The sequence below is a fragment of the Heterocephalus glaber genome, unplaced genomic scaffold (genome assembly GCF_053883595.1).
Source record: "Heterocephalus glaber isolate CG9 unplaced genomic scaffold, H.glaber_assembly_v1.0 deba00001571, whole genome shotgun sequence".
NCBI lineage: Eukaryota > Metazoa > Chordata > Mammalia > Rodentia > Bathyergidae > Heterocephalus > Heterocephalus glaber.
In genome coordinates, this window is record NW_028258356.1 from 7784918 (window position 1) to 7802495 (window position 17578).

Below are 17578 nucleotides of genomic sequence, written 5' to 3' on the forward strand. Positions count from 1 at the left end.
AAATATTTTCTTATTGATTTTAAGTATTTCTGTTTAGTGCTATTTGTCATAAAGAAATACCCTTAATGGAAAATGTGGATGTAAAATATAAAGAAGAATATATGCTTCTGTTGTGGCATTATCATGCATGAGGGAGGAACATTCATCACAATGAAAACAAAAATCCTAGAAAAAATACTTTTAGAAAAATCTTATATATATTGATTAACTGATAAGAAATTGTTAAGTTAAAAAGCCAAATGATCTGACCCAGCTATACCCTCCACTTCTAGGTATCTTCCCAAAAGAGTTAAAGACATCATATTATAATAATACAGGCATATCCATGTTTATAGGAACATAATTTATAATAGCTAAATTTTGGGAAGTGGCCTATATGTTATTATTTTTTTTTTTTTTGGTACCGGGGATCGAACTCTGGTCCTTGCGCTTTCGAGATAGGTGGCAAATCCACTGAGCTAAATCCCTGGCCCAGTGACCTATATGTTCATCAACAGATGAATGGATAAAGAAAACATGGAGTTGATACAAAATGGAGTACAACTGTGCTGTAAAGAAAAACTTAAGTCATTTGTAGGAAAATGGATATACCAGGAGATAATGTTGTGAAATAAATTAGACACCCAAGCTTAACTATAGCATGGTTTCTCTTTTTTCTCGGAGAAAACCAAATTATAAATAAAGAGCAAAACAGAAGATAGATAATAGGAAGGAGGAAGATAGATATTTTTCAGATGGGAAGGGAATCAAGAGATGGACGGGGAAATAAGGGGATGAAAAGAAGAATTGAGATGTATTATGTACATGCACCAATTCCACAAAAGAAATGTAACCATTATGTATTGCAAACATGTACTAAAAGAAAAAAAGTGAAGGCAGGAACATAGAGTTCAGCAGAGCCCACAGCCAACTTTTACCCCGAGGACATTTGCTAAACCTAGTTAAAATGAGCTTTAATTTTGGTTTTCATGACCTTGTAAGAAACCTATGACCTGCATCACACACACACACACACACACACACACACACACACACACACACACACACACACAGCTGCAGTTCTAATTATTATTTATTCAGTGGTAAGGATATACTAGAAATAAACTTGCCCCTTAGTAATGTACACACCCTTCTCCCAGAGTCTACAAAAAGAAAATTAACCTTCTTAAACCTTGCCACATAGCAGACAGGAGAAAAGCAAAGTCATATGAGAATTTGGAACTACAATGCAAAGAAAAAATGGTACCTTTAACTATAGAAAGCTAACTTGAGTTCATATATCTAGCTAGTCCCAAAAATCATCAAGCAAATTTATTTCTTTATTTTATAGGTACATTTGATATATATATATATATATATATATATGTTGATAACATTCTTCATAGGGAATTTGTACCTGTACCTGTACATGATATATATTGCTGCTGATTTTTTTTCCCATTCCCATTTCCTCCCTTCAACCCCTCTTCTTTGCCTTATTTACAAAATCCCTGATTCCATTTTTTTTCTTCTCCTTTCTTACCTTTCCCCCTCCCTCCTCTTTTGTTCTCCTTCTCATTTGAACATTTTCTTTACGTTTCCCAAGAAGTATTATACATTTTGGTCCTTATTTACATTTTCATCTTCTCATACAAGAGAAACACTGCAGTATTTAAACATGTGAGCCCAATTTATTTCACTTAAGAATATGTTCTCAGACCAAGGATTTAGCTCAGTGGTGCCATGCCTGCCTCACAAGTGCAAGGTCCTGAGTTCAATCCCTAGTACCAGAACAAACTTTTTTTATAAAAGGTTATGTTCTTAAGATGCATCCATTTAGCTAGAAGTGCCCCAAGCTTATCTTTATGGCAGAGTATACTCCATTGTATAAAAATACCACGTGTTCTTTATCCATTCATCAATTGATGGGCATTTGAGCTATCTCCAAGATTTAGTTATTACAAACTGCTGTTATAAACATGGGTGTGCATATATTGGTGTGGTAGTATGCATTTAATTTTTTCAGGAAGATATCAGGAGGAGGAATAGCTGGGTCAAATGGAACCACTAGTTTTATTTTTTTGAGGAATCTTCACACTGATTTCCACAGTGGTTGGACCAACAGTGGAGAAGTATTCCTTTTTCCCTACAGTGCCGCCAGCATTTGTTATTGGTTGATTTCTTGATAATAGCTATTCTTTCTGGAGTGAGATGAAATCTCAGTGTTTTAATTTGTGTCTCTCAAATGACCAGTGATGTTCAACATTTTTTCATTTATTTATTTACTGTTTCTACTTCATCTGAAAATCTATCTACTCATTTATCTACTCATTTCAGATGCTAATTTTTGGATTGGGTCCTTAAGTTTGTGGGGGCTGTTTTGTTTTTGTTTTTTAGTTCTTTTATATAGTCTAGATATTAATCCTTTGTCTAAGGAACAGCTGGCAAAAATTTTTTCCCACACTGCAGGTTGTCTCTTCACTCTGTTGGTGGTTTCTTTTGCTATGCAAAAGCTTTTTAATAAGATGAGATCCCAGTTGTTGATTTTTTGTGATATTTCCTGTGCAGGCAGGGTTTTATTCATAAAGTCTTTGCCTACACCAATGTCTTTGAGAGATCTACCTGTTCTATCTTCCAGCAGATTTAGTGTTTCTGTTTTAATATTTAGATCTTTGATCCATTGAATTTCAGTTTAGTGCATAGTGAAAGATTTGAGTCTAGTTTTAATCTTTGGCATGTGGAAGGCCTCTAGCACCATTTGTTGAACAGGCTATCTTCCAGTGAAGGTATTTGGTTCTTTTGTCAAAGATAAGGTGGCTAAGTGTGTTTAAAGTTGTTTGTGCATCTTCTAATCTGTTCCACTGAATCTTGGGTCTGTTTTTTGTTTGTTTTTTACCAGCACCATGCTGTTTTTATCACAGTAGCTCTGTAATATAATTTCAAATCATGGATTGTGATGCACCCTGCCTTGCCTTTGTTGCCCAGAATTGCTTTTGCTACTCTAGGTCTCTTCTGGTTCCAAATGAATGTTAGGATTGTTTTCTCTAATTCTCTGAGATATGCTATTGGTATTTTGATCAAGATTGCATTAAATCTGTATGAAAATTTTGAAGTATGGCCATTTTCCCTGTATTGGTTCTTCCTACCCAAGAACAAGGGAAATATGTCCATTTTTTTTTATATCCTCTTTGTTATAATTTGTGTGTACATGTCCCCCCAGAGCCTTATGTGCTCATAAGGTTTTTTCAGAGGTAGCTGAATCTAGAGTGTGTGACACTGGAATTAAGGGTGTGTGATTACTAAATCAGTCCACTAATTGGTTTGACACCATCCTAGTCTCGGTAGTCTGATAAAGGTAAAAGGGACAGAAAGAGGCTGTTGGGGAGTCTCGTTGCTTTTGCTACCGTGAGGGCACCATGAACTGTTTCTCCTCTGTGATGCTGTTCTTCCATGTGGCACTCTGCCTTGGAGCCAGCTGATTATGGACTGAAACCTCTACAAACTATAAGTTAAATAAACCCATTCCCCTTTAACTTTGAGTGTTGGATATTTTGTCTCAGCAAGGAGAAAAAAATAGCTAACATGCTCTTTGATCTCCTTTTTCAGAATATTATAGTTTTCAATGTAAAGGTCTTTTACTTCCTTCATTAGATTGATTCCTAGGTATTTCACTTTTTTGGATCCTATTGTGAAAGGTACTGTTTCCCTAATTTCTCTCTCAGGGAGTTTGTTATTTGTTACAGGAATGCTATTAGCTTTTGAGTGTTGATTTTGTATCCAGCTACACTACTGAATTTGGTTATTAAATCTAGAAGTCTTTTGGTGGAGTTTTTGGGGTCTTCTATGTAGAGTATCTATCATGTCATCGGCAAATAAGGATAATTTAACTTCTTCCTTTCCTATTCTTATTCCTTTTATTTCTTTTCTTGTCTAATTGCTGTGGCTAATGTTTCCAAAACTGTATTGAATAAGAATGGTGGCATTGGACATCCTTGTCTTGTTCCTGATTTTAAGTGAAAGATTTCAGTTTTTTCCACATAGTATGATATTGGCTGTTGGTTTGTCATAAATGGCTTTTATCAGATTGAGATAAACACTATCTTTTCTAATTTTCTGTAGGGTTTTTGTCCTGAATGGGTGTTGGACTTTGTCAAATGCATTTCTGCATCTATTGAGATGATTGTATAGTTTTTGTCCTTGAATCTGTTGTTAATATGGTGTATTACATTTATTTATTTGCATATGTTGAACCATCTCTACATCCATGAGAATAATCCTATGTGGTCATGGTGAATTTTCTTCTTGATGATTTGCTGCATTCTGTTTTCCAGTGTCTTATTGAGGATTTTTGTGGCTATGTTCATTAGGGAAATTGGCCTGTAGTTCTCTTTTTTTGGTTGGATCCCTCTCTGATTTTGGTATCTGGATAATACTTGCTTCCAGGAATGAATTTGGGAGTATTGCTTCCGTTTTAATTTCATTAAAGAGTTTGAGAAGTAGCATCGTTAGGTCTTCTCTAGAGTTCTTGTAGAATTCAGCAGTGAATCTGTTAAGGTCTAGGCTTTTCTTTGTTGGTAAGCTTTTAATCACAACTTTAATTTCATTGACTGATACTGGTTTATTTAGAATTTTTATATCCTCTTGATTTAGTTTTGGTCATTCATACATATCTAGGAATCTGTCCATTCTCTATTTTCCATCTTATTAGAATACACATTCTCAAACTATATACTGATGATCTTCTGGATTTCTATAGAATTTGTTGTAATTTCACCATTTTCATTCCTGATTGCATATATTTTAGTCTTTTCTTTCCTTTTTTGATAAGGTTGGCTAGGGGTTTATCAATTTTATTTTCTCTTTCAAAGAACCAACTCTTTGACTCATTGATTCTTCTTTTTTTTTTTAGTCTCCATTGCATTAATTTCTGCTCTGATCTTTATAAATTTGTGAACTTTGAGCTTGACTTGCTCTTCTTTTTCTAGAAGCTTGAGGTTCAATGTTAGGTTATTTATTTGAGCTTACTTTATTTTTCTGATATAGGAATTTACTGCTATAAATTTCCATGGTAGGACTGCTTTCATTGTGTCCCATAAGTTCTGGTATATTTATTGGTGTTATCATTTAATTGTACAAACTGTCAAATTTCTTCTTTAATTTCATTTGTGCCTCATTGGTTGTTCAGAAGGGTGTTAATTTCCATGTGTTTATGATTTTTATTTTTTGGTACCGGGGATTGAATTTGGGATCTTGGCTAAATCCCCACCCCCCCCATCATGTGTTTATGATTTTTGTGTGTGTGGGGTTTGTTTTTTTTTTTTGGTCATTGATTTCCAATTTCATTGCACTGTAGTCTCACAATATGCAAGGGATAATTTCAGCTCCTTTGCATTTCCTTAAGCATGTTCTATGAGCTAGTAGGTGATCTGTTTTGGAGAATGTTCTGTATGCAGCTGAGGAGAATGTGTATTCTGGTTAGTGAGGGAAAACACTTGTAGACATCTCCTAAGTCCATTTGTTCAAAAGTTTGGTTCAGTTCTGATTTTTTTTTGTAGATTTTTTTTCTAGTCTATCTATTTGTGATAATGGAGTATTGAGTTCTCCCATTACAATTGTATTAATGCTTATTTGATTTTTCATGTCCATTAATATTTGTTTTATGTAGTTGGATGCACTGGTATTTGGTGCATATATATTTTTTATTGTTATCACTTCTTCTTGGATTGTTCCCTTTACAAGGATGTAGTGACCTTCTTTGTCTCTCTTAATCAGTCTTGACCTGAAATCCACTTTGTCTGCAAATAGAATAACTACCCTGCTTTTTTCCAGGTTCCTTTCACATGGGATATTGTTTTCCATCCTTTGACTTTCAGTCTATGAATTTCTTTTTTAATAAAATGTATTTCTTATATGCAGCATATTGTTGGATCTTGTTTCTTGATCCATTCTGCCAGTCTGTTTCTTTTGATTGATGAATTGAGACCATTTATGATGATGATTATAACTGATATGCATTGACTTACTTTGTCATGTTATTTTCCTGTTGTTGGTTCCCTTTTTTCCCTTTAATTACTTACCTTGCTTGGTGGATTCATTCTTTTGGCATTCATCATGTTATTCTCATTATCTTTTTCTAGAATGTCCTTCAGAACATTTTGGAGTGCTGGTTTGGTGGTCATGAATTTCTTCAGGTATTCTTTGTCACGGAAGCATCTTATTTCTCCATCAATTTTGAAAGACAGTTTTGCAGGTTACATCAGTCTGGGCTGAGAGTTGTTTTCTTTTGAGGCTTGAAATACTTCACTCTTAAGTTCTCCTTGACTTGAGGGTTTGTGTTGAGAAATCTGCTATAATTCTGATGGACTTCCTTTATATGTGATTCTTTAATTGCTTTTAATATTTTGTTCTTGTTTTGAATTTCTAGAATCTTGACTATTATGTATCTTGGGGTAGATATCTTTCTTATCATGGCTAATTGGAGTTCTCTATGCCTCACTTATCTGTATGTCAAATTCTTTTTCCATGCTTGTGAGTTTTTCTACTATTACTTCGGTGAACAGGTTTTTATATCATTGCTCTCTCTCCTGCTTTTTCATTGACTCTGAGCAATCTTTTTGGTATTTTTCTTTGTATTGTCTAGCAGCTGTTGGATTTATTTTTTCAATCCTTGCTATTTTAAGAAATTTTTCTTTTCATGATTGCTAACTGCAATCCTGTCTTTTAGATTTGATACTCTGTCCTCCTATTGGCTCATTCTGCTACATATGCTTTCAGTGAAATTTTTAATCTTCTGGATATCTGTTTGAAACTGTTTCATGGGTTCCATTTCTTTCCTATGTTGGGCATTAATGGTTTCCATCATTTTCCTAAGCTCTTCTGTGTTTTTATCTGTATCTGCTCTAGAGTCACTAACCATGTCTTTCACTATGGTCACCATCTGCAGTTATCCAAAAAATTATTTCTAATTTGATTTTTTTCTAGAGCCTCATTCATCTGCTTTATTATTTCCACTGTTACCACTTTAGAGAGTTCAGGTGGGTGGCTTTGGAATTATTCCACCTCCTGGGTTTTCCTTTGGTAAGCTGGAAGTCTGGAGTTGCATCTTCCTTAAGTGTCTTCTCATTTTCTTTCCTTTTTTTTTTAAGATTTATTCCTGGACTGATGCTTATAAATTGCTTATAGCTAGTAGCTTTATTGCTAATATTGAGAACCCTTAGGAAATGACTATTTCTCAAAGATTTCTTCCAGGTGTAGCTAGCTGGCTTTTGGGTTTTCAGTCTGTTGGAAGATCTCACCTTTCAATATATTCAGGATGAAAAGTTGCTGCCTATTTGGCCTAGCCCCTGGTTCTTTGACACTGGCCTATAGTATCGTTTATGACCCTTAGGGAATCTTAGTCTTGGCATACCTGGAAGAACAACTGATTAGACAGTTTTGTCACCTTGTTTAAAGTGGTACAATCAGCAATAACAATAGCATCAAACACAGCCTAGAAAATGACAAACTCGTAACTATTAATTTGCCACCTTTTACTATATGAACTATCTTTGTGGTTATATAACAAAATTTAAAATGAGCCAGAAAATTATATACAATAAATATGCCCTCAATATGATGATTTTGCCCTCAAGGAAGAAAATTTAAAAGAGGGAAAATAGAGAAATAGAAGAAAAGGAAGAGATTAGAAGCAAAGCTGGAGGACAAAGAAAGATTATGTGAAGTTTGGGAAACTGGTGAAGAAGGTGGGAGGGAAAGAGAGAAGGAAGAAATAAAAACAAGAACAGAACAGAAGAACAACAAAAAACTAGAAAGTGTTCATGCTCATATAATAAGAACAAACAAGGAAAAAGAAACCAAAACAAAAAAAGCAAGAAAAGAAAAAGAAATGGCCATTTCAAGATGTGTCTCTACTGTCACTGGTAGACAGAATGGCTATACAGCCCAGATCCATGTTTTTTTAAATCTCAGCAAGCCAGCATAGATTTACAGTGGAATAGTGAATAATCTCAGCAAGCCTGTACCTTTTTTCCATTAGTTCAGTCTGGTTTCTGGCTGTAAGGGTGGAACCGATTTGTGCAGCCTACAACAACACTCTATGTGCCTCCTGCCAGCTTGAACTCAGCTCCCTGCTGACTTGAACTTGGCTCCTTGACCTCCAGCTGACTTGAACTCGGTTCCACCTCACCCTGACACTGGGTACCACTAGATGGAGCCAGCCCACAGCTGCTTTGAGTTCTGAGCTCTCTCCAAGATGGTTACTAGCAAATGGCCCTCTCTTGGGGGATGTCTGAACCCAAATAACTCACCAGCCACTACAGTCTGCTGTATCTACTGCTCTGTTTTGCTAGTGCATTTCTCTGTGGAGGCCTCTGGGGTCACCTTGCATCTGCAGATTCTAGCCACCCTTCCCACGAAGTGAGTCAGGGCTCAGGAAGAAAGCACCACTTGCAACCTCTTCCTTCTTTTGTTGAGGTCTCTCTTTGTGCTCTCCCCATGAGCTTCAATTCTTGATTCAGATCCTTGCTGGGTCCTGGTGACCCACTTCCCTCCTCTCTTCTTCATGTTGCTATATTCCAGCATCTGGACTCCATATCTCAGAGAGGCTGTTTCTCTAATATTCACCACTCTGTTATCTTCCTGGAAATCTCAAGCTATAATTTAAATAATGACTTTTGGCAGATACTACTCTCAGATAACTGGCTGAAGCAAATACCAATCATCTCTGTTAAAACCCATCTTCATTTTAAGCCTTAAAAACTATAAATAAAATTCTAAGGAAAATGATCAGCTCACATTTAAAAAATTATCAAGCACAAAAGAAAATAGGACAGCATGAGTGAGAAACAGTAGTAATATAACACAACAGAAAACAGATTCTGAAGGATGTCAGATTTTTGCTTGTGTTTACCAGGCACCATCTATAAAATAATAATAAAAGACAAACTTAACAATAGGTGCAGAAAACAAGAGATTATAAAGAATTAGTATTCTTGGGGGGAAAACAAATAAAATTTAAAGAATTAAAAAGTATAATATTACAAAAAATCAGTGACAAATTTGATAATCTTTTTAACACAACAGAAGTATTATATAAGAACCTAGAAGACAAAGACTAAGTTATCCCAAATGCAACAGAAAAAGGAAAATTTTTAAAAGACCCTATTGGCTATATGTATATATATATATATATAGAGAGAGAGAGAGAGAGAGAGAGAGAGAGAGAGAGAGAGAGTGTCATAGTTATATGAGACTTTAAGTGGCATAGGAAAATGTGAGATTTAAAATAAATCTAATTATAGCTTCAGAAGGAAAGAGCCAGTAGGACAGAGGCAATATTTGACAAGATAATGGTTGAGAACTTTCCAGAACTGATGAAAGACTCCAATTCACAAACACAAGAAGCTCTCCAAATCCTAAGTAAGTTAAATTACAATAAATGTACATTTAGATACATCATAGTGAAGCTGCAGAATATCAAAAACAGAACCAAAACCTTTAAAGTAGCACAGGAAAAATACAGGTTATGTTCAAAGTGTCAGGTAACTGAATTTTCATCAGTAGGTACAAAAACCAGAAGAGTATGGGATAAGGTCTCCATGCAGTTGGCTGAAAGAAAATGACTGTCAGCCTAATGTTTTAATCCTGAGAAAAAAGATCTGTCAAAAATGGCCCAAATCTTTGGCTCAGATCTGGCCCAAATGGAGGTATTTTCAAGCCAGCAAAAGCAGTTTGCAACAAGTAAATTTATATTAAAGGAAAGTCTAAAGAAATTTATTTCTTCAGATTAAAAAAAAAAGATTCTAAATAAAAGATCTGAGTATGAGAATAAAGGAAGAGCATTGAAAGTGGTAAATGTGCATAAATCTAAAACCTTTTGACTATAGAGTTCAGCAAGAATGATTGAATTATTTTAATAATTTTTTAAAAGTAATACTCATATGACTGACATCAAAATAAGCCTAACCAAATTCTCATGCTATACCTCCTGTTAAACAGACCTCATCAGACTAAGTATTTTACCTATTTGTACTGTTATCTCTATACAGTATATAACTTTAAAAGCAAAAACATCCAGGTGTAGTTGTGCATGCCTGTAATCCCAGCACTTGGGAGGCAGAGGCAGGAGGATCGCCATGAGATTGAGGCCAGCCTGGGCTATGTAGGCTGGCTCAAGGCCAGCCTGAACTACATAGTAAGACTTTGTAATAAATAAATAAATAAATAAATAAATAAGCAAGCGAAAACACTATATATTTCCATTTATTTTTTTCTTTTCTCATCCATATAGGCAAAATGACATTAATATTTTACTGGTGTTCTCTTTTAAAATAATTGAACTAGTGCAGCATTGTAAGTGTTTTTGTTCATAATGATATTATTTCAAATTTACATATGTACCAATGAAAATGATTTTTATATAATCAAAAATTAGCATATACTTAGGAGATCACGAAAAAGAATTATATAGTATTTTCACATACTTGTGAAGCATTGATTCCCACCCATAAAAATCTAAAAGTGAGAATTCATCATAACATTATATAATTATGTATTCACAGGTTAAGGACAATTAAGTCTTATTGAAAAGCTCTGCCTACTCTTTCCACCCACATTGCCTATTCAAAATTAGGTGTGTGCTATGACTTTTAACAGCCTCTCTAAAATAGCTAGAAATTTATGCACAAGGTATAAGGATTGGCTCTTGAGTTTTAATTCAACTCAAAAGACATTCTAAATCTGAATTCTCAAAATAACCCATTTCTTTCAAGTAGCTACCAAGACAATACATTCCCAGTTATAGATATGTTTTCCATTTCAAGAGTATATAAAAGCATTTTTTCACAATTATTTAAACCTGAAACATCAGATCCCTCAGATTTCCAAAGCTATAACTATAATGCAAAGAAATTGTATTTTAAACAAAAGCCTTACTTTTTTCTACAAAACCACGTGAGATTATCTCATACTTACTTTTGTAATATTTTGTTGATAAACCAAATCTATAATTTCACTGCAAAATGTCCATTTATCTTTTAATTCATGTATAAAACTTTTAATATTCCAATTAGCTATTAGATTACTAGTTAGTTATTACATTATTCCAATTAGCTTTGTCCAACCTTTATGTATACATAGCTATGAATTTCTATCACAAGTAATTCAATTTGCATAAGCCAAGTTGTACATTCATTTTTTCAATTTAATAAGTTATCAGTTTTTTACTAGTACTAGGCTCATCCTACTTACAAAAAAGGTATTAAGTATCTGTATATTGTTTTGTTTTGCTTTGTTTTTGGTACCAGGGATCAAACTTGGGTCCTTGCGTTTGCAAGGCAGGCGACAGAACCACTGAGCTAAATCCCTGGCTCATCTGTATATTGTTATACCTTGGTCCTAAAATAAATGCACAACTTGCAAAAAGCCTTACCCTATAAACTAAAAGTCAGAACTGTCACTTCTGCTATTCTGTGACCAGAGTGAAGATGCCATGCATGGCTTACCATATAATTAAGTAGCAGTTATGTACCCACCCTTCCTAATGACAAGTGCTACTTAGATGCCTTCTGCTAGATCTTTTAGGTATATAGTATCTCTTTTACTTCTCCTGAAACAGCTGCCCAGCTAGACTAGAGGAAGAAAGAAAGCATGTGTCCTCTGTTCCAACAAAGTCTGCCCACTGCAAGGTTCATCACTCTGTTCCAGGCTCTGTTGATATTCTCTACTTGTTTTTAGTTAATTCCTATGGGAGTCATAGTTTTTCCTGGTATTCTTATGTGCTCATCTAAAACTAGAATCTCAATCCCATTGCCCCAGGCATTCATTTCCTTTCACCCTAATCCCTGTAAAAACCCTCCTAAAAACAGACTGGTTGGTAGCAACTCTATTTGAAACTTCATCTGTGAATGTCAGCTCCTTTCCAGAGCTCACCACAGATTCTATCCCTGGTGATCTCACATTGTTGCTTGTTTCCCACTAAGTTTCATACTTGCAGTTAGCTAAGTCTTTGACCAGACATCATTTGCATCCTAACCACCACTGCTCCCTTTCTTTAAAGTGCTAAAATACACCATGGGAACAGGGCAATGAAAATTCTGGAGGAAAATGACCTTTATTCAACAAATAAAGGAGAGAAAAAACACTTATTACATCAGACCTATCAACTAAATGCTATGTATGAACCTTTTTAAAATTGTGATTCTGATGGGCAGTGCAATATTTTATATTCAAAGTGGGTATGATTCAATCATTATTATAATAACATTTGAGTGCCTACTGCTTGTCAAACAAGCTGTTCTCATACAATACCTGAATCCTTAAATCAATTCTATAAGATAATATATGAGAAAAGACTAAGTCATATTAACGTTGTAAAAACAATTCAACTGTTTAACTGAATAGATTAATTTCTTATTGTCAAAAAGTTGACTCTGGATGCAGGCAACTTTCCAGGTAACTGCCTTCTGTTTAATGGCATGATAATCCAAGCCTTCTCTGTATTGCCACAATAGGGGAAGAAAGACTTGGGAGTCTCCTATCAGTCTTTTACTGCTTCATTCTGAGAGTGACATATGTCAATTACCCAATATTTTCACTGACCAGGCAAGTCACATAGCTTCACTCAGTTGCAGGGTCATTGAGAAAAACAGTCAACCCACTGTGTGGCTAGAGGGAAAAAAGAACTGATACTGCTGAACAATAGCAAAATCTACCATGAATATTATTTCTGTTCTCTTTGAATAGGTGAGGTAAGGGAGACTTATCAAGGTTAAATAATTCATCTAAGGTTGCATACAAGGTAAACAGAGGAGCCATTAGGTAAACTTTGGCAATCTGACTCCAGTGCTTCTGCTCCACCTCTACCCTATATAACTTCCCAGTACCACACTAGAAGCCTGGTAAACCAGCTACCATAAGGGATATTTAATTTAATTCATATAAATTCAGTTCAAATCAGCACACATTTGATGAACACTTTGTGCTAGTAATGTAGTTGCTTTTACAGGAGGATTGAACTACTTGACCATATAGATCTCTTCCAATTTTGAGATTGATATAAACAAAAAGGACAGATGATGGCTAATTTTATATGTCAACATGGCTATCATGCTCAAATATTTGGTTAATCAGCATTTTGAATGTTTCTGTGAAGTGTTTTTTGATGAAATTAACACTTAAAACAGTGGGCAGATTATTATTAAATCAGATTATTCTCCATAATGTGGATTGGCCTCATCCAGTTGGTTGAAGGCCATAATATATTGAAGACTGACCTCCCCAGAGCAAGAAGGAATTCTGTGAGTATCTTATTTTTGGACTTGAAATGAAACTCTTCCCTAAGTCTCTGTTGTAGTCAGGGTTTTGCAAGGAAATAGATTTAATGCAGGACACATAATTTATAGGATTATTTTATAATAGTCACCCAAAAAGTCAAATCAGAGGAGGGCAAGAGATATAACCATGCACTAGAGACCCAGAGAATCCAGCCAAGGGCCTGGATCCCACAACAGTGTCCTGCACAAGTCCAGCTGAAGGCCTAAAGTCCAAGTCAGTGTCCTCCATGAGTCCAGCCAGAGGCCTGGAGCTCACAGCAGTGTCTCATGCTTGTCCATATCAAGGATCTGCAACAGGAAGTCCCAATGGCAAGTGGTGGAAGCTGGAAAGCCTGCACCACCAGGGTGAAGGATTTGTGCCACCAGAGCTGAGAGAGCCATACTGGAGCCAGGAAGTGATGCTCATGGCAAAGATCAGAGCTCCCCTGATGAGAACAGCAGCCATTTCCAGCAACAGCAAGGACCTGAGCTCTTCCTATGATGAGAGAATAGCCAAGTTCACATCAGGAAAATCACCTGCGGCAAGCTTCTCCAAGAAAATCAAGAGCCAACAATCTTCTTCTTCAGTTCTCTTTTTATGCTGTTGGCAACAATCCTCAGGTGGGTGGGTCTTCTACACCCAAACCACGGTGATTCAGTTCAGCTGGGCATTTCAAGTTGACCATTAGTTAATCCACCACAGTCTCTATAGTTACATGTATCAATTCTTTAAAATAAACATCTATATCTATATATCTATTTTATATACAACCTTCTGGTTTGGTTTCTCTGGAGAACCCTGAACTTAAAAATTAGTCCCATGAAAGAAGGTTAAGAAATAATCCAGATGCTCTTCGACTTAAAATAGAGTTGTGTCCAGATAAACCCACTATAAGTTGAAATGCTTTTAATATGCTTAACCTACTGACCGTTATTGGTTGGCAACACAGTACACAATAGTGTATTGGTTTTTATCCTCAGCTTGAGGCGCCTGCTAAGCATTGCAAAGGAGTATCATATGACATTATTAACTAGGGAAAAGATCAAAATTTAAAATTTGAAGTATGGTTTTATTAAGTATAGTTTTTTCACATTGTAAAGTTATAAAACCATTAAGTCAAACCATTAAGTCAAGTGCCATCTGAACAAGTTAAAGGAAGAATTAAATTGGGCATGGTGATGCATGCCTGTATTCCCAGCATTCTGCGAGACTGATGCAGAAAGATTGAAAGTTTGAGGCCAGAATGGGCAATTTAGTGAGACCTTAAATCAGTATTAAAAAAGGCGTGGGGATGTAGCTCAGTTCTCCCTGTATTCAATCTCTAGCTCCAGGTGCGTGCTCGCGTGTGCGGACACACACACAAAAAAAACAAGAGCCAGTGCAATCCTTATTTGCTTTGGACTTAGTAGATCTTAGAATAACCAATAGTAATAATACATGTTTTAAAACATTCATTAATTATAAAAATATAAAATACTGAAAAAACCAAAATAATAAAAAATAAAACAACATACATGAGGTTTGATAAAAAAATACAGTTAATGTTTAAAGTTTTTAAAATTGATTATAGTAAAAGACACATTGTCATTAATCACCCTCAGAATACTTACCTTACTTCAAATACATTTATCATTCTTGGCACTGTCTGAAGTACCTCTGGAAGTTTTCTTATGTAACTGTCTTTAGTTGTACTGTGTGGCTGCCTCAATGTCCTGAATCAATTCAATACATTTACCTTTCATGGTCATTTTGACTTTGGGGAAGAGTCAGAAGTCGCATGGTACCAGATTCAGTGAGTAAAGTTGATGAAGATACCCTATAAATTTTTTTTTTTTGTACTGGGGATCGAACTTGGGACCTTGCACTTGCTCAGCAGGTGTAGGAACCACTGAGCTAAATCCCAGCCCCTGTAATATTTTTATTTGACAGAAATTGCCATAAATGTTTGATCAACAAGATGTGACCAAAGAATATGGTAAATGTTTAAAAATATTTATTATTAAAGGGTACATTTTAATTAATTCCCCTTAAAATACTTCTGCTCACTTTGAACACACTTTCCCATTGTTCTTTGCAATATGTTTGTTTGTTTGTTTTGGCACCAGGGATTGAACTTGAGTCCTTGTGCTTGCGCAACAGGCGGCAAAACCGCTGAGCTGAATCCCCGGCCCTGCAATGTGTTTTTTTATTGTATTAAATTTTAAAAGTAGCCAAGCATGGTGGTGCATGTCTGTAATCCGAGCACTTGGGAGGCCAAGGCAGGAGGATGGCCCTGAGTTTAAGGTCAGGCTGGGCTACATAGTGAGTTCAAGGCTAGCCTGGGGGGGGGGGGGAGAAAAAGGTAAATATTCAATGCATTTTTGGATCACCCCTTATAGGCCTCTGGATGTGGATTTAAGATGGTCTTCTTAGGAAAGTGTTTCAATTATTTTCACAAATTCAGTTTTGTGAAAATGTATGTCTAGGTGTTATGACTGTAAAATTTGGCTCTCATACAATGCAGTGCTAACAGAGAATCACAATTTTAATTTGTTTTCCTTTACAAGGTGCTGTTTTTGAAATAGTTGCCCCCTGCTGGTCACACAGTCCCTGTGATGAGTTTTATTCTTGTGTGTATCTACAATGTACCAATAAATGTTTTGCTAAAAATAAAATAAAATGAAATATAAAAGAAAAAAATACAGAATTCCTTAAATAAATAATAGTACTCTTTTGAGGTCCATGTCTAGAGGCACTCAGAATGGCCCAGCATTTGACTTACCATTGCAGGTTTTCCAACAGTGCATCCTAGGGTATCCTAGACCTCGAGTAACACAATTGTTTATCTTTATACCAAGAAGGCTGGGAAAACACCAGAATCTGCATGTGATGTGTGCCCAAGCAGACTTTGAGAGGTTTGTGCCATGAGCCTAAATTCTTACGAGATTGTCTAGAACAATATCAAGAAGTCAGCAGGGCCTATGATGATTCCTAAATGTGTCCATGATAGGATCAAGTGTGCTTTCCTTATCCAGCAGCAAAAAATTGTTGTGAAATGTTAAGATACAAGCACAGTCAGAAAGATAAATTTTTTAAATGGAGCTATTTTTGAGAAATAAAGGATCAAAATATTCCCAATAAATTGAACATGATAATAATAAACTTCTGAAGAGATGTAGTCTACTTTTTAATAAAATGAGTTCTTAATGATTTTCAGTGCTCAATTCAAATTTCTCCTTAAATACAATACTCTTCTTTCTGTAACATTTAGGTCATATTTTATGTCTCTTCAAATCTTTTTTGAAGTCAGGTAGGAGCAACTTACCAAACTGAGAAGAAGAAAACACTTGTTTGAGAATGTTAAATATGTTATTTTTATCCTGTCTCTGCCACCATCTGTCTGGCTAATCTTCGACAAGATACTTCAGCTTTTTTTTTCTTTTTTTTTGTACCAGGGATCGAACTTGGGTCCTTGCGCTTGCAAGGCAGCTGGCGGCACCACTGAGATAAATCCCCAGCCCACTTCAGCTTTTTCTTGATACCTTCTTCATCTATTAAAATGAGTCATAATTGACAGAAAAGAAACAACACATATTTAAATTATGTTTGACAATTTTTTATATGTGCATAAACTATGAAACCATCCCCATAACCAAGATATAACAAATATATTTATTGTTCCCCAAACCCCTTTCCATGTTCCATGTTCAAGGATGATTTTGCATGGTCCATGGGTGATCTGCTGTCACTATAGATATATTTGGGGGTTCTTTTGGTACCGGGGATCAAACTCGGGTCCTTGCCGCTTGCGTGGCAGGCGGTGAAACCACTGAGCTAAATCCCCAGCCCACTATAGATATATTTACATTTTCAGAGAAGAAAATAACTTTAAGTTCACTAGTTTAAGAGACTAAAAAAAGATATTTTTTTAAAAAATCAAGTTTTTCTGTCTTGAAACCTGAGGCAGCAGTGTGATGCAGTGGCTAAAGCCTTGAGCTTTTGAGTCAGCAGTTGTGAGCCTGGGTCTTGACTCTGTCATTTACTAGCTGTGTAACCTTGGGCAAGTTACTCAATACTCTAACTTGTGTTAAGAGTTTCCCCATACTTAGGAAACAGATAATAATAGCATCTGTCCTCATTAAGATGTTATGAAATTGCATGCAAGCACTTAGCTGAAGACGGGGCCTGGACCTACAAAAAACAACCAAACTATCATTGTCACCTATCTTTAGACATTTCAGAGAGCATCACCCCAATTCAAAGAAAAGGAAATGACAACTCTGACCATACTCCAGTGTTAATCATTTTA

The 17578-nt window shown here is 35.6% G+C and overlaps 1 long non-coding RNA gene across 5 annotated transcripts in view; it reads left to right on the forward strand.

Moving 5' to 3' along the window:
* The window catches only part of LOC110349222 (uncharacterized), a 158207-nt gene that overhangs the window by 3033 nt on the left and 137596 nt on the right, over nucleotides 1-17578 (forward strand). The gene's annotated exons all lie outside the window — the stretch shown is intronic.